This window comes from Xiphophorus maculatus, chromosome 2, assembly GCF_002775205.1.
Source record: "Xiphophorus maculatus strain JP 163 A chromosome 2, X_maculatus-5.0-male, whole genome shotgun sequence".
NCBI lineage: Eukaryota > Metazoa > Chordata > Actinopteri > Cyprinodontiformes > Poeciliidae > Xiphophorus > Xiphophorus maculatus.
Window position 1 is genome coordinate 693,695 of NC_036444.1, and position 21,472 is coordinate 715,166.

Here is a 21,472-nt window from a genome sequence, read left to right on the forward strand (position 1 = left end):
ACCACGTTACACAGCACTCACTGCAGGATGCTGGAAGATTGTCATAAAGGGAAAATCGGGGCAATAAAACAAAAAGGCTTTAGTGGGAACACCAACATGCAGAAGCATTTCCCCCCCAAACCCCCGGCTGCAGCAAAATTGCCAAGTCTTGACCGGTCCGCGGTAATTAAAGGTTGGAGACCACTGGTTTAGAGGAATGAACGTGGATATCAGGTGTGGAGAAGTCTGGGTAAACGAGGCATCAGGCTGATGGAAGCAGAGTTTCTCTCCAGATGGAAACGTTTCCAGATCAATATTTGGATCCATGAGTCTGAATTTCACGATGATGTGATGAAAAACAGAAACTCAGCCTGAGAGAAACGACATGCAGACAGATGACCTCACATGACCTTAGATGACCCATGTGACACTTCTTGCAATGTGTGGCGGTTGCATCCCAGAGTCAAAAGATCACTGGATCTGCAGCTGCAGGCCAGAGGTTCTGCTCGGTTCTGACCGGTCCGGCTGCAGAGGTTAGCAGCCGTCTGAAACCTGAGGCTGAAGTTAGCAGGTTTCTCTGTAGCTAGAAAAAAAAACATCTAAACAGGAAATAGAAAAACCACCTAGAACCACCAATAGCCTCCCATTCCTGGAAATCCTCTGAAAATGAATACCCAGAACAGGATGCGCTGCGCCGCTGCCTGCGCCGCTGCCTGCGCCGCTGCCTGCGCCTCTGCCTGCGCCTCTGCCTGCGCTGCCGTCGGGGCCTTTCCATCCTGCTGCTCGCTGATCCACAGCGGCTGCTTTGCTGCCTCTCTCGGCATGCTAGTGGACGTCACAGCTATCGTGACGTCCATGCTAGCTGTCAGGTTAGACCGAGTCAGAACTCAGTCCAACCTGAAGAAACCTGAAATGAGGCTAATGTGGGTTAGCCGGAGCTAAACGTGACATTCTGTTAAAACACAAAGCAGCCTGATGTTCCACTTCATATTAACGCACTGATCAGATCTGACGCCTCTCTTCTTCTGCTTGCTAAAGCTTGTGGTGTGGGGGGGCTCTGGTTCGACGGTTACGCCTCAGATGGTTACACACCTGCAGGCCTCCAACAGCCTGCAGTGGGATCCATCACAACCCAGAACAGACACAATGACACCAAACTGGCGCAGTGCAAGTTTCTCTGTTTAACAGAATTATGTTTCCGGATGTGGAGAAAGACAAAGTTCACTGCAGAGAACCAGAAAATTAACTTCCTGTAGAATTAAATCGATTCATGTTTCGCCACTTGGTAGATTTCTAAACAACCCAGAATATGTATAAAGAAAAATGTGATTTAATGCGTCTAAACACAGAAACATTAGAAGGATTAGTTTTATGGGTTGATGAGCGCAGAGGCGTCCAGTCAGGGACGGATGTTCAACATAAAGAGTTTCATAATGTTTTAGTTTTATAAAGGAAACTACAATATGTACATCTGTATTAATGAACAAACCTCTGCAGAATGAATAAATATGTTATTGAAAACTGGTTTAATCAGAATATTTTCTTTAGCATTAAATCTATTTAAAGTTTTGTAAAGCTTAATTCCAGGTAAATCCTGACCAGACTTTTTGATTTAATGAATTTTAGTATTTAATTGAATGAATAAATATTATTATTATTATTTTATTGTTCTATCCCTGTTGACTTTCTGGCCTGAAGTTCTGAAAGAGTTCTGGATTATAAAACCGTCAGAATGAGAAACTCTGAGCTTCAGATTCACCAACATGAACATCTCCTTCCTCAGATTAAATATTAAACATGCAGCCGTATTGCTGTTGAAAGACTGAATATTAATGCTCTAAACATGAAACCAGAAATCTTCCTGTCTGGGTATTTAACTATGCCAGAAACATGTAACCATAACAACGTGTTAAAGTCAGACTTCAGCACATGATTAAATTTAAAAACTGATGCAATGATTTCTACATGACAAGGTTGTTTTTATTTAGATGCTGAAGGAAATCTGGAGCTATAATTGGCCAAGTTATGAGCAGCATTGCTAAAAACACAAAACAGATTTTTTAAAAATCATTTAAAAATATATTTTTTTCTGTCAAATGATCTGACATATTAAAGGATGATAATATGCACACAGTCCCATTTTACAGCACAATCATGTACTGTAAAATGACATGAGGGTCATTTTACAGTACATGCAACATGCAGCTGTTAGAAAAATGCTGCATGTTTAAATTTGACTGCATCTAACTGAATCTGACGCTTTGAAATTGGCCGCTGTCTCTTTAAGAAGTTCCTGCCTTCATAATTTTACTTTATAAATTAATTTACACTCAAACGGATTCATCCAATTTAGCTCAGATAAACATAATGAAGCTCCAGCAGTTAAACTTTAAGACTGTAGCAATCAAATTCATTAATCTAACTTAATAAATGTTTACAGCTTTAATACTGCAATTATGTAACGTGTGTAATAACATTTTTACTCTCTCAACAATTCATTTGTGTTTCAGCCCAAATGTGTTAAAGTTCAGAGCATTTTTTACAGCGTAAAGGCTCTTATTGTGAAGGTTTCCGCTCTGATCCACCATGCGTGCCGGAGCAAGATGGCGTCGCTCCCAGATCGCTGATTAAAGCGAACCTTGAAAAGCTTGTCAGCCTGAACAGCAGCTTTGCATCAGCTCCCAAACCTGCGGCGAGTTTACGTCCCACACGCTTCTTCCGGTTCACCTGAACGAGCCACAGCAGCAGCCAATCACAGCCAGGACTTTTGGACCAATCAGTCGTCCGTGTAAATCCTGATTCACTAAGATAAATAAGAACCGATAGCAGCCAGCAGATAAAAGGGAGATTTAGGAAAATACAAGAAAACTTCATACAATAAATACTGGAATTTTGTTCCCTAGTATTTATTAGAATTATAATGCTTAAGAAAATTTTGTTATGCACAGAAATGATCATCATTGACCATTTTATGTAATTTCTTATGTATTTATTTTCCTTAATGTGATCAGCATTACAAAGCTTGTTTTAACATCTACTGACTGTTTACTTCATTAAGATTTAACTGCAGAAAATATATTTTTTTCATTATATTTTGTTTGTCTTCTTAAGACTCTGTAGTAAAGCCAATAATGTCTTCCAATCACATATTTATCTGGTTATATTGTTAATTTTCCAGTTAACTTTGAACCGTTTTTATTCTCTAAAACCTGATGGACCTTTAGAGAGTTTCCTCTGGGAAATCCTGAATTTCATCTTCAAACTTTAATTAAAACTTCATAATTACAAATCCCACTAACATGAACAATAAAACAAAGAATCATTTCATTTCTCAATCATGAATTCATTCAGCTGAAAGAAAAGAAATAAAACAGAAGCGTTTGAGCGTAGAACTGCCATGTGTAGATTCTACAGACGATCTAGTCATTCTAATTACTCAACATCTAACAGCCTCATCTCCACCAATTTTAATGTTTTTATTTTTGCTGGACTCTGGAGAATGAACCCAGAATGTAGTTTTAGTGCCGATATTGAAGTTGATACTGATACATCGTGTATCTATAGCAATTATTTCTATGTTGACCTGTGATAGCCTATATGAACTTTATTCAACTATTTTTTCTGAGCACATAAAACGGAACAGTTTAAAAGTGAAGCGTCGTTTAAATGATACTGGACCCAGTCTGTTTTCAGTGGTTCTGGTTCATTCAGAACTTAGACTCCCAGACTTTATTCAACTTCATTTTCAAATGTATTTTATGTATAAAATTGTTTTGGTTATAAAGTTATGAATAATTGGGGTTCTGGTCATGAGTGGATTCGGTCATAAAGTTCGTTTCCTTGCAGCGGCTTCAGAAGAGACGGCTGTAAAATGAATGCAGCAGCTCCACCTAAAGGCCAACTGCAGGTACTACAGCAGAACGATCCCGTCTGCTCTAAAAGTTCGTCCATCTCTTTAAAACACATCTAGAATCTATCAAGCTAAATTCTTTCAATCTCTGAAAAGAACCAAAGAGCAAAATGAGAGGAAACCTTCAGCAGCGGGTCATTAGGGAACTTGTATTTGCAGGAATTTAAAGGTCTGCATCTCATTGACCAGAGGGGTCCCTCCAGCTACAAGCCCCCTTTGTTGTTGCAGATCAGGATTTTTCCCCTCACCAACTCCCAGCAAGTGGGTTTAATGCATGAAAAGCAGGAAAACATGTGTACTCATGCAAAGAGGCGCGTTTACAGTCCTCTGAGCACTAAAGTGCCAGAACTGCACGCATTCTGACACCAAACTGCTCGCTGTGGGATTTTCAGCCACTTTCCCATGAAGGTTGCAAAGGTGACCTGGACTGATTGTGGTGGATAAATGGCCAGAACAAACATCACCTACTGGGACCAGGGACTGCAGAGAGCAATTAGTCTGGCTCTGGAGAGATGTGAACTTTCATAACTTCAGATAAAACTTCATGACTGCGTCATGATTGGCCGTTTCCTGAAGGCCATTTAACGGGAAAAAGCAGGAATTCAGCAAGCTGAGCTGCAATGATCCCGACCATCCACCTGGAGGATTACTGAGAGAGCAGGAAGTCAGCAAACAAGGTCATGTAGCCATGGAAACAACAGGTAAAAGGTGACTGCGGCGCAGTGATGGAAAGCTTTTGGGAATAGATTTGAGTAATTGGACGTTACATCCAGATGAATAGATAATAAATGCACAATCTTTATTACAAAATGAGTAACATTTCACATAATCTGAAATTGCTCCTTTTTGTGGCCAGGTGAGTTTTCTACCTGGGTTTTGATCAGTCTGATTTCTGCTCAACCAGAGACGAACAAAGATCCAGATTCATCCCAGACGGTGAAACCGTCCGTCAGCTCGGCGCCGACAGGAAGCTGCAGCTCCTGGTCCGTCTGTGCTTATTAATCATTCATACGTTGTTTAGTTCCAGAAAAGTTAGAATCAAGCTTTCTGAAAACGATTATTGTTACGGAGTTAAAGAACCGCTTCGCTCCACTCCACTCCGAACCGAACCGAACCGAACCGAACCGAACCGAACCTCCAACATGTCAGAACTATAAAGCTTCACTAAGGAATGTGGGCCGGGGCAGCGAGGGAGTCTGGAGCAGCCGGACCGGTTAAGGGGCCCCACCACCACGCCGCGCCGGAGCACACACTCATCTGGACCTGGAGACAGGGAACTGCGGTCCGGTCCGGTCCAGGAGAGGAAGAAGAAGAGGAAGAGGAGGGCACAGCATTCTTCCTCAACCAGCATGAGTTGCAACACGGATTCATGTCAGGAAATCTTCGAGAAGGAACTGAGCAACGAGCAGGAAACTGAAACAAGGCTGGGTGTGTGTCGTAAAAGCACACACACACACACACACACACACACGCACACACGCACACACACACACACACACACGCACACACGCACACACGCACACACACACACACACACACACACACACACACACACACACACACACACACACAGCCCTGCTTGCTCAAGCAGACATGGAAAATTACAGGAAGAAAACACTTGTGGCTTCAATCCTGCGTTTACTGTTGAAGAAATGAGAATGAAAATAAAAGAGGAGCTTTGGCTCCCATTAATAAGATGGTTAAAGGTTAAAGGTCATCATTAAACAGCCAACATAGCAATAAAAAAGCAACCAGACAGGACAGTACGTGGATGTTGCTTGTCCAGTTTAACAGCCAGAAACAAATACAAAAGTTCTCAGAGCTTTTGTGTGTCAAAAAGAAAAAGATGAAATGATTAATTACATTAAAAAAGTTTCCACAAAGTCCTGGCCCTATATGTTACATTTTACACTATTACAGCAATCAGTAGATTGCTAATCTATAACTGTGGAATCGAAGCTTTGTGGTCCTTTATTTTTAGGAAAGTAATCGGCCAATCAGAGATGTTGCTCTGCGGTCACTAGGCAGAATTTGACCAGTTATTTTCCTCTTTTTGTTGCATTTTCTTCAACTTGAAATGAAAAGCAGAATAAATTGTGATTATTTTCTGACTAATTAAAACCTCAGAACCATGAAAACACAGGAAGTCGTCTTCAGGCTGCTGAGATTCTGTAACTAACTTCAGATTCAGGTTTCAGATGAAACGAGTTTTCAGAAAATGAAAGAAAAAGAAAATGGATGAAGAAAAAGAACCAAAGGTTAAAGGTGACACATTTTTTAGTGATGTGTGCTGGACAAGAGGAGGCGTAGCGTCACTAGCTTCAGATAATTATTCATTTTTTGCCAAGGGCCACAAATGGCCCCCAGGCCGCCCTTTGAACGCCTTAATCTAAAGCACGTGTCAAACTCAAGGCCCGCGAGATCATTTTATATTATTGTTACTAATGGCCCGGCGATATGGATGACAAACTACGGATCCCATAATGCAGCGCTTCAGCTGCCTTGCTGATAAAGTCTAGCGCAGTGTTGTATAAAGTACTGAAATCTCAGAGTCAAGTAAAAGTATAAGTACCTCTCCAAAATATGACTTTGGTAAAAGTCCAAGTCACTGACTGAAATGTTACTTGAGTTAAAGTCTTAAAGTATCTGAAACTTCTTGTACTTAAGTATGGAAATTACTGTAAAAATGGATGTACTCAAGTAATGTAATGAAAAGTACAAGTAAAAAGTAAAACAAGGCAAATGCAGTTTGAATGACATTTCTTATATTTTGGTAAACTTGTCAAATACACTTAAAATAATGTACCCAACCAAGTGAATGCAAAATTAAACCTGCTAATAAATTGTTCCAGTTTTAAAGAGTAGCACATGTTAATGGTTTGTGGTTTTGAACTTGCATGCCTTTCCTATATTCGTTAAATTTAGTCTAAATTGCTATCGCTATGGCTTCTGTCCCCCTTGAACAGAGGAGTCTAGGTAGCCTGATACAGTCAACATTAGGCCTCAGCTAAATACACCACGTATGGAACTGAAACAATGCCAAACAAAGTTCATTTATGGTCAACGTTTCACAATACAGTAGTGCCTAGTGACCAAGCTATAGTTACTGAAACAGGAGGATTATAACCATTTCATAAGACGTTACCTCGATGTGTTTCTTCAAGTTGGACGGGGAGTTTTTGTAAGATAGAATTTCCACATCTTCGGGCAGGAATAACATAAACTGCATCTTTAACACCCACGAAAGAGTGTATTGTGTTTAAATAAGGCCATGGGCTCTCATCACCAGCTGGTGGTTCCCCTGGAGCCGTGTCCGACGTAGTTGCAGTCGTTGTGGTCTCCGTCTCCTCCTCCATGTGGCTGCTGCTGATTGCGAGACTTGCTTTGTGTTTAATGGGAGAAGTGAAACAGGTGTATCCTATTGGTGGTGATGAACAAGCCCAGGTAAGTAGGCTACGGACTTTGTTCGGTAGCTACTTGCTAATCAGTAGGTGGGGTCAAAACACTTTGTTTCTCTCTCGCTTTTTTGTAACGAGTAACTAAACCACACATTGAAAATGTATCGGAGTAAAAGTACGCAATTAAGTTCGGAAATATAGTGAAGTAAAAGTAAAAGTCATCAAAAATTTTCATACTCGAGGAAAGTATGAAGTACTCCAAAATATACTTAAGTAAAGTAGTGAAGTATTTTTACTTCGTTACTATACAACACTGGTCTAGCGTTTGTTGAAGTTGAAGTTATTGAAGTTAGTCCCTCATGATGCCGAAGAGAAAAGTTGATTCTGAAAACAGAACCTTTCAGAACCGACGGGAGGCTGAGTACATGTTTACTGACATGGCCGGTAAACCCGTTTGTCTCATTGGTGGCGCTAATGTGGCTGTATTTACAGAATTTAATCCAAGACGGCACTCTGAGACAAAACATCAGGATAACCCGAAAGAGCTGAATGCAGAGCAGAAGATATGAAAAGTAGGAGAGTTAAAGAAGAATCTGACATTTCAGCAAACCGTGTGAGATCGCCAGAGCAGCCCGGCTTTTCACCGACGGAGAATTTCTGAAGAGCTGCATGATGAAGGTGTGCGACGACGTACGTCCAGACAAAAAGCAGATGCTGGTAAATGTAAGCCTGAGTAGAAATACAGTTTGTGAGATGGCCACTGATTTAAGAACACAGTTGAGTGAAAGAAGCAAAGACTTTATTGCATACTCTCTTGCTGTGGATGAAAGTACTGATATGACTGACACTGCACAGCTAGCCATCTTCATCCGTGGACTGGACTCCGATTTGTGCCTTACAGGGGAAATATTGGACATTAAATCGACGCACGGGACAACGACCGGAAAGGACATTTTTGAAAACGTATGTCAAAGTAACCGACATGAAACGGCCCTGGGACAAACTTACTGGACTTACCACTGATGGAGCACCGGCTATGTGCGGTGAGAAAAGTGGACTAGTGGGAAGAATGTGAGTAAAGATGCAGAACTGTACTGGTGAGTTAACAGCATGTCGCTGCATTATACACCAGGAAGCACCATGTGGCAAAGTCCTGAAGATGGACCATGTAATCAGCACTGCAACACAAACTGTAAACTTTATCCGAAGTAAAGGTTCACATCACCGGCAATTTCAGTCCTTTCTACGGGAGATAGATTCAGAGTTTGCCGACATTCCTTATCACACAGAGGTACGTTGGCCAAGTCGGGGAAACGTTCTCAACAGAGTTTCTGGGCTCAGCAACGAAATCTGTCAGTTCATGGACAGTAAAGGAAAAGACTCTTCCGTTTTGCGGGATGAAAAGTGGAAATGTGAGTTGGCGTTTCTGGCTGACATAACAGCTCATTTTAACGCCTTAAACCTCCAGCTCCAGGGAATTTACCGCATGATCACTGACATGCATGACGCAGTGAAGGCTTTTCAAATGAAGCTGCTTTAATGGGAGACACAAATGCACCAGAGCAACTTGCCCCACTTTCCCTGTTGCCAAGTAATGCTGAACCAAGTCGGCACAACGGTGTTTCCAAATGTGCACAAGTTCGAACGGCGCTTTGGTGACTTTGAAGAACAAAAACAACATTTCCAGTTGATTCGCAGCCCATTTGCAGATGATAGAGACCAGGAAGAACAAGAGGACACAAGGAGGCCCCACTGCCTGAAACCCACACCACCCACCTGCCATGAGCCGCCGCCAGGGGGCAGCATACTCTGCTTGTTAATAGCTCATAGTAAATATATTTGTATTTACTCAAATAAATAAAAACTATTCTTCAGAAATCACAAACCTACTAATAACATTAATGAATAAGAAAAATATTACCAATAATTAATAATAAGGCTTTAACTTCCACTAAAAGCTTTGAACAACAGTTTGAATTAATCTGTTTTATCTGATTATCTTATCTGGAACAGCTAATCTTTGATTGAAGATTGATTTGAAGGCTGAAGATTAAGTTATTTTTTGTCTAAGTTCTAATAAAATGAAAGCCATAAATACTAAAGATATGTTTTTGCTTTTACTGACAAAATAATTATTGCTTATTGAAGAGCTGACAAACTTTTGCTTTCAGTGATTATTAATTATTTATTCCTAATTTGAGGGAGTTTGTCCTTAAATATGATTTTGATCATATTTAATGACTTGTCATTATTATAATGGTTTAACGTTTTAAATGTGCAAAGTACATTTAGATTTCAGTATTCACTTCATTTAAACTTTTTATTTTTGTATTTATTTATTCGGTTGCACGGTGACTCAGCTGGTTCTGGGTTTGAATCCCAGCCTCTTCTCTCTGGGGGCTCCAGCTTCCTCCCTTTAGGTTGTTGGCCTCCCGGAATTTGATCTGATGTTAAGAACTTTTGTTTCTGTATGAAAGGCGCTCCACTAAGATTGATTGATTGATTGATTGATTGATTGATTGATTGATTGATTGATTGATTGATTGATTGATTGATTGACATCCTGTCCACAGACTCTGAAATGTTATTGAGTCGGTGCATGGCTGCTTCATGACCACTAGAGGTCAGGCTTCTGCCATCTATGAAGAGACTCCTGAATGAAAGCCAACTGTTTCTTCTCCAAGGTGAACATCGTTTATAGATTTATATCATTATTCTACGGATGGAAAGCTAAATTTAAAAGAAATGTTTATGGTAACAAATGTTGGTTTAACTCAGAAATAACTGGCAGCTGTTATAATAACTTACTATGAATTTATTGACTATTTAAAAATGAGACTCTTTTAGTCAAACACTTGACTGCTGCAGCAGTTCTCATTTGTCTCTCTCTCACACACAAACACACTGGAAGAATGTGTGTGTGTGTGTGTGTGTGTGTGTGTGTGTGTGTGTGTGTGTGTGTGTGTGTGTGTGTGTGTGTGTGTGTGTGTGTGTGTGTGTGTGTAAACCCCCGGCTCTGTGGCGGAGGTAGAGACGAGCAGCTAAAGCAGTAAACGGTGGAAGCGGTCGGGCCGCAGAGACAGAGTGTTCCCCGCTGAGACGATCAGGAAGTTTCAGCATCACTCTGCAGAGTCAGCAGCCATGAAACCAGAAGAAAACAAGACACACCTTCATCACAGCTGGAGCGTCTTCCTCTCTCTCCTGATTACTTTAAACAAGAAGAGCGCGTCACGCCTCGCAGGCCAGACAAATGAACGCCCTGCACATCGTACACTAATGTGAAAAATATGCAGCAAAGCTGCGCTACACTGGCTGCTTTACACATTCATTATGAAACCACGTTTTTTCTCTGTGATTTATATTCAAGAACAGCACCGTGCTTCCAATTACACCAACATTTTTCCACCCTTAAAGGGATGATATTATGTTCAATTTCAGCTGGTTTGCACTTTTATTCCAGGCCTCTGAAGGAGTTCAGAGAAACGACCAGAAAAATCCTGATTCAGTTTAAAACCAGGAGGAGCAGAAGGTCCTCACAACGTAGGGTTTACTGGAAAACGGTCCTTACTAATGCTAACACACACACACACACACCTACACACACACCTACACACACACCTACACTTACCGTATTTTCCGCACTATAAGTTGCACCTAAAAACCTTCAATTTTCTCAAAAGCCGACAGTGCGCCTTATAACCCACTGCGCCTTATATATGGACCAATATTGAGCCACAACTACGGTAAGCAGCCGCCGACTTCATTTCCCCCATAGAAGAAGAAGCGCGCGGTGCAGGCTGGGTTTTGTGTAAAGACCCGAAAATGGCTCCTATTAAGAGACGAGCTGACGACGCAGAGTTTAAGCTCCAGGCGATCAGTGACGCAGTAAAACACGGGAACAGAGCAGCAGCAGAGGATTTAACATGAACCAATCAATGGTTATAGCGGAAGTGGATATATATTGTGATTAGATTTACCGTAACAGTATCAGACTGTTTTTTACGTGTTTATTGATTCGAGGAAAAGTTCCCCTCCACTATATGTTATACCTTGCTGTTGTTAAAAGATAAACTGTGTCACCAAAATACCACGTCACTGATTTTACCTCGGGGAAAATAATAAAACAGCCGTTTATTCATTTTGGGAATGAAGGGAGTTTTCAGAACGCTGGTTTGTAATCTATTAATAAAGTTTGACTGACCTATCTGACTGTTTTGTTGACATTCCCTTTAGTGCAGCTCCATCTAGTGGATGCATAACGTAACCGCAGCCTCTACTGTAGCGTCTGTTCTATACGCCTTACAATGTGGTGCGCCTTATAGTGCGGAAAATACGGTACTTATAAGATCAGGAAGGAGCTCCAGTAGCAGTCAGTCATGCAACTCATCTAAGGAGGCCTCTGACTGAATACTGTTGCTGTATGACAGGCCTATGCTAACATGCTAACAGCTCAACATCCAGCCAGCTGAAACGATATTCCACAGTAACACGACGACATCTTCAGCTGCTAGCAGCTCTGCTGATCCGCCTTCTTCGCTTTGGCTGCTGCTTTTTAAATCCCTTACATGGTCAGAGAGACATCAATACCTTGTCACCATGGTTACGCTTCATAACATCTATCCAAAGGAAAGAAAACTAAAAATCCAGAGCCAGAAGGAACAAAGATCCAAACAGCAACAATTCAACCAGGAAATTAATAAGAACCAGCAGAGCTGCTCCGACATGCTGCCACCAGGAGGCGCTGTTCTGCAATAACTTCAGTTCAATCACAATAACCTTTATTAAGCGTAAACAACCAACACACAGAGCAGCAGTTCTAACGCCAGGCCGAGCAGACCTTCACAATCCATCGGACAAACGGAACCATATGGTGGACTTGGTCCAACCGTCCAACTGTAAAATCGTCCAACCATCCAACTGTCCAACCATCCAACTGTAAAATCGTCCAACCATCCAACTGTCCAACCATCCAACTGTAAAATCGTCCAACCATCCAACTGTCCAACCATCCAACTGTAAAATCGTCCAACCATCCAACTGTCCAACCATCCAACTGTAAAATCATCCAACCATCCAACCATCCAACTGTAAAATCGTCCAACCATCCAACTGTAAAATCGTCCAACCATCCAACTGTCCAACTGTAAAATCGTCCAACTGTAAAATCGTCCAACCGTCCAATCGTATAACCATCCAACTGTCCAGCTGTATAACCATCCAACATCCAACCGTCCAATCGTATAACCATCCAACTGTCCAGCTGTATAACCATCCAACGTCCAACCGTCCAACTGTCCAGGTCGTCTCCGATGACAGTCAGAGTCCAGGCATAAATAACATGGTTGAAATTCAAACTGGTTGCTGCAACAGTTACAGTAATTATTACAAAACACAAAAGTCTCCAGTTGAACCCAGAGAGGAAACATTTAGATTTCATTTCATCCAGATGGAAAATGTTTCTCAGCTGCTCAGCATCTTTCAGATCTGAAGTTAGGCTGGTTGTTGCTTTGCGACTTTGTTGTAACATTTTCATCCTGACGGTTTTTAACCTCAAACCAAATTAAACTTCCACATCTGCAGACAATAAAGGCCTGACAGAAGTTTGCTGTTTGGCAGAAGGAGTATGACTGGAAAAGTTTTTAAGATTTTTGATCTAAATTTTTTTTTTAAATTGATGTAGAAATTAGTTTTTTAATAAGATTTAAAAATCTTTCAACCTTAGAGATTATTAAACTGCTGCAGCTTCCTAATCACAGAAGCAGTTGCTGTCCAGCATCTGCCACATGAAGATTACTGTTATTGTTATTACTGCAGAAAGTTTCAGCTCAAACTCCAAATCTTTTTGCTCCAGTGCGGTGCGTCACGCCCACGCTGCTGCTGCAGGCTGCTGCTGCTGCAGGCTGCTGCTGCTGCAGGCTCAGCCTCTCTGGGCTCGGATGAAGAACCTTCCTCCTGACGCCTCTTCTCCACCTGCAGCTCGTCTTCCTCTCTGCTCGACACGCCGCACGTTTAAAGTCATCAAACCACCAAAACCGCGTCAGGCAGGCGCCTTGTTTTGTTCAGCTGCTGTTCCAGGAAGCGATGACGTCGATGAGCTTCACGTAAGCTGGTTATCTAGCAGAGCAGATCATTATGAACAGCAACCCATCACCAACAAGCAGCACTCTCCATCTGATCGCCAACACAAGAAACATTTGGCAGGAAATGAAAGTGTGCTGCATGAAATGCAAAACAACAAGAATCAGTCGGATGAAGCGGTTTTCCAGCTGCAGTGATGTGCATGAGCAGCACAGCCAACCACAGGCCTGCCATCTGCAGCTCAGCTGTTCTTCAAGACAACATCCGGCCTGCCGGGCCGCAGCCTTCACACAGCTCAGATGATGACGCAACTCAAAGCGGTCTAGTTCAAGTCAGCTCCTTTCTTAGTAAAAATAAAGCAGAACCCAGAATAATGCAGACGCCACAGAGCAGCACGGTGCATTGTTCACTGTTAGAGGCTAAATGCTAAAGCAGCTAGCAGCCATCTACTTCACTTCCTGTCGGTCAGACAGAGCCGGTGTCTCACCTGAGTGAAGTTGGCCCCCCCACCTTCTTCAAATTAGACAAAATTGGTGTCAATCAACTCGGCTACGTTTGTGCTGGTTTGTGCAGCAAAAATTTTTGTTTGTGCTGCTTCGGTTTTGAAGATATTAAGAAATGTTTTAGAGGTCATCAAAGGTCAACCAGCCCTCTTAATATCTTTAAAATGATAGCTGCACAAATGAAAATCTTTGCTGCACAAACCAGCACAAATGTAGCCGAGTTGATTGACACCCATTTCGTCTGATTTGAAGAAGGTGGGGGGCTGGTTGACCTTTGATGACCTCTAAAAACATTTCTTTATATCTTTAAAATGATAGCGGCACAAACGAAAATTTTTGCTGCACAAACCAGCACAAACGTAGCCGAGTTGATTGACACCAATTTTGTCTAATTTGAAGAAGGTGGGGGGGCCAACTTCACTCAGGTAGCGGTCTCCGCCTGGACAGGACGCCTGTCCATCGCAAGAAGACAGAAAACAGAGCAGGCATGAAATCATCTTTAGGTTTATACAAAAACCTTTCCATAAAAAAATAACTACACTGACATCACAGTGCAACCAAAACTCAAACAGTACTGAACACGATGTAGTGCACATGCCAGGCCAGCAGGGGGCAGAGAAACACTTGGCCTGCACAGAGGTGCACAAATGATGTGGCGCCTATAACCTCTGCTTGTTTGCTGACAGCAGAAATGTTGCACAATGAGCAGATTTTGCTTTACCGCTTCATATAATGTGACCAGGTTCATACAGAATTGAGGTCGGCCATTTTGTGCTGTGCTGTGAAAAACCAGACCTGATCCTACTGATGTCATCGTTTACAAATGTTTTCTGTTGCACAGACATGAAGTTTCATTCAGGAGCCCGTAGTCACACTTTTGCAATTTTGTCCCGGCAAAATGTTATTACCTTGGAGGCAAGAGATAAAAACTGCAGCACCACATTAGTGTTGTTCTGTCCTGGTGTTGATGTGTAAACGGCCTCAGACCAAACCGGTTCTCCAGAGTTCTGCCACTTTGCAGGGTTTATTCCCACCAGTCCACTTTCACCCAACTCCAGTAAGTCTGCCTAGAAAGCCAGGTCTGTTTGGGGAGGTGTGAATGCATAATTAACCAAAAGCAGGAAGTGGACGACAGCACAGGGCATTCTGGGTAAATACAACCAAAGCTAATGTGTTAGCCTAGCGCTAGCAGCAGAAATGGCTCCTTTTCTTTAGCCAAAGACTAAAGAGAAATCCTCCAACCGCTAAAATCTGACGCCTCCATCTTGTTTCCATCTGGTGAAGAAGGAAGTTTTGCTCAGTTTCTTCTTCAGAGGTTTTTGTGTCGGTTCCTTCAGCGGTTCTTGGTGCAGCGCCCCCTGAAGGTTGAGTCCGCCCGATCAGGTGTAAATGTTGCAACGTGTTAAAAAACATCACAAACTGTAATAAATATCTATTACATTAAATTTGTTGTAATTTTTTATTATCATTTTTAGGTTTTAAAAGAAAGATAAAAACATTGCAAATTTTTTCCTAGAGCTTGTGTATTTTTCATCATTTTTAGAAGATTATGTAAAAAAGCTTCTAGTTTCCCACCTGATGATAAAACAAACTGATCAATCAAACTATTACTGGAACGTTAGGTGTCGTTCTGCTGCAGCATGCATCAGATGAAATTTACAGGTTGATGTTAGTAAGTAGGCGTATGAGTGACTGGATGAGGAAGACCTCTAACCGACATCAGCTCCATTCCTCACTGGGTCGCAGACAGACAGACAGACAGACAGACGGAGGAAGAAGAACCGCAGTGAGGATGAAGATGAACCCAGAGCAGGTCAACATGAATGCATCACATTTCCACACAGCTTAGAGTGAAACCAGATGAACGCAGCGCAGGTGTTCAAACTTCACCTGAACTCACAGCAGCCTCTGCCAAACCGCCCCGCTTCCCAGCCGTTGTTAGAGGAAGCCAGCGCTCCTCCTCTTCCTCAGCCCTGCCTCCTTCAGGGTGGGCGTGCAGAAAGCACACACACACACACACACACACACACACGCACACACACACACACACACACACACACACACACACACACACACACACACACACACACACACACACACACACACACACACACACACACACACTCCACAGCGAGGCTGAGGCCACATCCGTTCAGAGAACATTTATTTCTGAAGCTCACAGCGCAACAGTTCCCTGCAGCGCCGCTGGGGGCAGCAGCGGCGCCTTGCTGCGTTAACAGTGAAGCAGATTTAAAGTCCATCATTTTACTGACAAATCTGACATTTCAGAGCCAAACTGTCACCATCAAGGTGACTGCTGATTATTCCTGCAGTTTCTACACAAACCCGGAGCTTTTAAACCATAATTGGACCCTTTACTCCCGCTAATATGTACCTGCTGCGGGTCCAAATGGAGCCATTTGAGCTCAGGTTCTGTTCGGAGCTCTGACGCAGTAAAAGCAGATTAATAACAATCTGTCAGTGATTTCCTCTGAACTCTGACCCGTCAGCAGCCAGCCAGGACCCGAACCAGAACCAGAGTTTCTACTGGAGCAACTCCTACATGTGCAACAAGTCAGAACCTCTGGCCCATTCTCTAAAGCAGCCTTAGCTGAAGCTTCTGTCTTGGTGGGTTTCAGATGAGCGGTTAGGTTCGGTTCGGTTCGGTTCTGTCAGCCTCTTCCAAACAGAACCAGGTCGATCTGGAGCGCAAAGTTTCCAGCCTGACTGTGGCGCCATCACTCCCAAGATGGACACGGTGTCCCCGAACTCCCCCCGGTTCGGCTCCGGTTCGGTCCGGGAACATGTCAGCTGATTTCCACCCGCAGCCTCCGCTACTCGGCCACCTGAGCACGCGCTCGCAGCAGCAGGCGCGAGCTGCCAAACGGCACCGACAGAAACCCGAACTCGGATCATTCTCACCTGGTTCTGGCGGTTCGGTTCGGGTTCCGCTCAGCGCAGCACCGCGGCGTTCCTCCGAGGTTCGCAACCAGAAAAAAGTGGGTTTTAAAAAGCAGCGTGGAAGAGTTGTTTACAAAGTCGAACCGTGAACTGTGATTGGTCCAGAGGAGCGAAGTCTCCGCCCCGAACCCCGAACCTGGGTCAACGGGCCCGGTCCAGAACCTGGATCCGCAGCCAGACCGTTAGGCTGGGCCTCATCGGAACCCCGGACTCAAACGGTTCCTTTGGGTTTTATTTTTAAAGGCACATTTAGCAAAAACAGTTTATTCACTTAATTTATTTTCTGCTTCAGTGCTGCTGCCTCCACACGTCCCGGTCCCGGTCCCGGTCCAGAACTTGGTGTCATTCTTACTTCTTTTTGCTAGAAAAAACCAACAGCACACAAATGATTGACTCCTGTTTACATTTACTATAAAAATGTTTTTTCTCCACTCAATATTAAATGGTACCAGAAGTCATTAAAATTAGAAACGTTTTTCTGCAATGCTTTAAATTTACTTAAAGGGATCCACGATTAGCTGTAACAATAGATATTTGATAAATATTTATTTTAGATGTAAAAACAATACAGTAGGTTTTTAAAATAAATTTTAATAAAATATCGTCACATGGACGTCCAGGTTGTATAATTGTACTTAAAAGTATGTATATGTATACATGCCTACACATATGTGTGTGTGTGTGTGTGTGTGTGTGTGTGTGTGTGTGTGTGTGTGTGTAGCCTATATATGTGCACATTAACGTGTGTACTGATGCAGTCCCTCTATCATTGGCATCCAAGTTGGTTTGCCATCCACCAATAAAACACAAAAGAAGAAGAATGTCCCTCCAGCTCTGTGTCCAGCCCGTCTTCAGTCTGGACCGGCGGCAGTAGCATTAGCTCCGTTAGCATTTCAAGGAGCTTCCACTGCTGCCTGTCAATGTTTCTCTCAGCACCTTTAGCTCACTAGCAGGCAGCAGCAGCGGGAAATAGAAACTTTGTGGATCAAAACTGTCTGCAGGTATTTGGTTTTAGCTCGTTAGCGATCACCGATTAGCGCTTTCATCAGTTTTGCTGGTTGACAAAGTCTTCTGGCGAGAAATGTTGAGGGCACAAATGTAGGTCCTTTGGAAGTTGTGTTCAGCGATCTCCCACTCTGCTCTTCTTTTTTCATGTGCTTACAGCCAACAGCGACACAGTGTGGCGTTATCTGAAATTACACCAGGCAAGCGCAACATGATGACCAGCAGCGGAGGTAAAGTTAGCCTTCCTGTGTTTACTCTGTAGACTCCAACACAGAACGGACCAAAACGCATCATCAACCCACCAGGTGAAAAAATGGCGACCGCCATGGTTGAAAATAGACATTTTGAAAGTAATTATGAGTTTTGATGTGTCACAAGCAGCTATTTTTAGTTAGTGGGAAAATTCCAACATATTTTGGCCAACATGTTGATCCTTTTAAGAAAGAAAAAAGTAAAAAGAAATGATAAACACTTTTGCAAACTTAAAATGACCTTAAGGTATACTTTTCCTAAATTAAAATGTTCCAGCCCAGTGTGAAAAGTACTAAAATGTACGAGGTCCTACATGTGCTATGCTGATGCTCAAGCACACTTAATGAAATGAACTTTATGTTTGCTGCTTTTTGTGGCATTTAGACATTCTGTGTTTGCTAGTTTTATGTTTTCTGCTGTCTGTTCAGTTCGGCACGTGGCTCAGTCTTTCTGTTTTAAAAATGCGTTTGAATAAACTTGTCTTGACTTGGTGTTGATGTTGAGGAGAAAACTGAGTCCGAAAGGTTTCCAGTCTGAAGCTCACAGCTGGGTAGAAATTCATTAGAAAGCAGTTTTTCTGGGCAGATTATTGCACAAGGCATGTAATGCCATTATATGTAAACCATATGAAATCTGCCTAAAACATCACAAGTCAAAGCAAGGTTTTTTCTTTTAGAGCAACCGCATGTTTTCCTGCATGGAACTGCTGCTGGATGAAGAGCAACGCCGAAAGTTTCTAGTTAAAGAGCCAAAAACAAGTTGAAGCTCCAGATTCTGAATTTCAGCACAGAGAAAACAAGAACGGCCACTTTCTGTTTGACGCCATGCTGCTCAGGAAATCCCACATTTCCTGCTCTGCTCATCAGATTCAGGCAGATTTGTTATTTTATTGTTTGTGTTGATTTACTGAGAAATGAAATGAGACTTTTTCCTCACTCTTCAGAGGTAATAATGCAGTGATTATGCAATATGTAATAATTCTCTCTCATTGTTCATAACAGCCAAGTAGCTTCTGCAGAGCACTGCCAGTCCAGCTTTTCCTGTACAGTCAAACCCAGGCTGCATTTACTGCATTAAGAGGGAATTTATGGGAGTTATTTCAGTAACATGAGCACTGAATCAGAAAATATCGATCATGTCTTCCTCCTGGAAATGAGCTCCGGTCTGTTTATGCGTCATGAAAAACATCTTCTATGTCTCTGATCCCCCAGGAGAAACATCTGATGCTGCAGCTGATCAATGCAAAGGAATCAAGAGTTTGTTTTCTCCAGGCCAACGGAGAGTTTCTAAAACTTCTATGCAGCTTATTTGGTGAGAAACTGTCCAATAAGTTAGAATCAAACATCATGTGTGAAACAGCTGAAAGTGAAAAGAAGACAAACATTTTCAAATTCACAGTGAAACCTTTAAGGTTACATTTATGTTGTCTTTAACAATGTTCACATTTTGTTCTTTGATTTTATTTCCTAAACCTTCTTCAGTTAGTTTACAAAGTCTTAATTCTATGTTCTCTGTTTCTGGTCGTTTTTAATTTATGTGTGTTTCAGTGAGTTCTGTGATTGTTTTAATTATTGTTTTGCAGCGATGTGCCTTTTAGCCAGGTTCTCACTGAAAATCACATTCTGCCATTTTATCTCAAGGATTTCCTGCTGAAATAATTCAGTAATAATATTTCTGTGGTTATGTTTGGTTAGATTCGACTCGCTTGTTCACGTCTTGGTATTCTGTGTGCTCACATCTTTGTGTCTTGTTTTTAAGGTATATTTGGTGTTTAAATTATTAAAATGTGCAGCTTGAGGCGTTTATGGTCTGAAAACTGGGGCTCCACAGAACACACGCCTCACTTTTATTTCTTGTATTAGAATTTTCTGCATCTCTCATGCTTCAGTGAATGTCACACATATTTCTGTAATTAATGAACATGAATTTAACAGGACGGAGGACGAGATGGACTCACCGGCTGAGTGAGTCCATTAACTGACCGACTCTATCAAATCCCGGAGGTAAGGCAGCGCTAAAAGGGAAAATATTTCCTCAAATCCATATGTAAATTTCTAAATGATATTCAGTATTGACATGATAACAGACGCAGAGCTGCAGTATCGTTCACATGGTGCCATTACACTGTCGGTAAGTCCCAGGTGATGAAAGCAGCCGGTCCTCCTGGTACCAGAGTTCAGTGAAGTCCTGCTGGGTTTCTGCTGTTAGTGGAGAGAAGAAAGCACCGACAACCTGGCAGGAAAAGACGCAGCTACACTGAAGCTAAACACACTGCTGCCTCAGGACATTTGTTCTTACATCAGAATGATCAGGAGAGTTTCTTTCAGTCCAGACGCTCTTTTCATGTCGCCGAATTCAGAAGAAATAATGGCAGCTGATAATGGACATGCTAACCAAACTGACAGGCTAATTTATTTAAATCTTCTTTCCAGCCAGAGAACAATAAAAGCTCCAGTCAGTTTCATCATGCACCGACTCCAGGGGGTTTGGCCCAACCTGTGATTGCTCCATTTCACGGCCATTCAGCACCAGGGGGCGAAGCTGTGAGAGGAGCAGGTGGAAGGCCGCATGTTGCCTGATTCACTCACAGACACGCAGTCAGGCTCCAGAGCGTTGTGGAGGGAAGACCGCTAATCACTGAGTGTCTCCCTGAGAATCCACAGCAGGATTCTGCTGCTCCTCACGTTTAGACCCAAACTTTCCTGATGGCTCTGTTGCTGCAGAATGAGGGGAAATGTGTGGATCTGCAGCAGACCTGGCTGTAGCGCCAACAGTCTGACATGTTCAGAGCTGCCACCGTTTTCTGATCTTCATCACAGCAGAAATGCTTTAACCTTTGACTTGTGATATTAATGTGAATTATTAATGCTTCCGCCTGTAGGTTGGTGCTCCTGCTTCCCGTCAGTCACCTGCAGCGCATCACTCATTGCCATGGAAACGAATAAACGCATCAACTGGACCAGTTCTAACAAAACCTCTTCCTACTTCCTACAGTGGATAGCTGTGCTGCAGCTAATGCTAGCTTGTAAACCATCATATATTGATCTTTGGTTCTGCTTGTGTAAAAGCTGTTTGGTTTGGCTGCTGTGTCTTTAGGCACCACAAGGGGGCGACAGCGCCCTTCCTCCAGCTCTGATTGGCCTGATTGATCTGATTGATTGATTGATTTTATTGATCTGATTGATCTGTACTTCCTGCTGAGAATCCTGCAGCAGTCCAGATGTGGTTTTATTCTGGAATCAAATCCACTCTGGTCTTAAAGCTGCAGGAGGAAAATCTCTGCTGTTTGCTGTGAATATTATTTTCTCCAATCGCCTCCTGAGGTTTCTGATATTGTTCAAATCTTATGCTGAGAGACTAAACAAACCTTTCCAGCTATTTGAACA

General features: G+C 42.5%; 1 protein-coding gene across 2 annotated transcripts in view; it reads right to left on the reverse strand.

The window, feature by feature from the left end:
• LOC102230338 (G1/S-specific cyclin-D2-like) overlaps nucleotides 1-16,884 on the reverse strand; it is a 125,933-nt gene extending 109,049 nt beyond the window's left edge. The window contains exon 1 of one of the 2 annotated variants that reach the window (XM_023349131.1): nucleotides 16,791-16,884. The gene's annotated coding sequence lies outside the window, so the exon portion shown is untranslated. The remainder of the gene's footprint in view (nucleotides 1-16,790) is intronic. The other variant, XM_023349136.1, reaches the window with a different exon arrangement.
• Nucleotides 16,885-21,472: the final 4,588 nt, after the last annotated feature.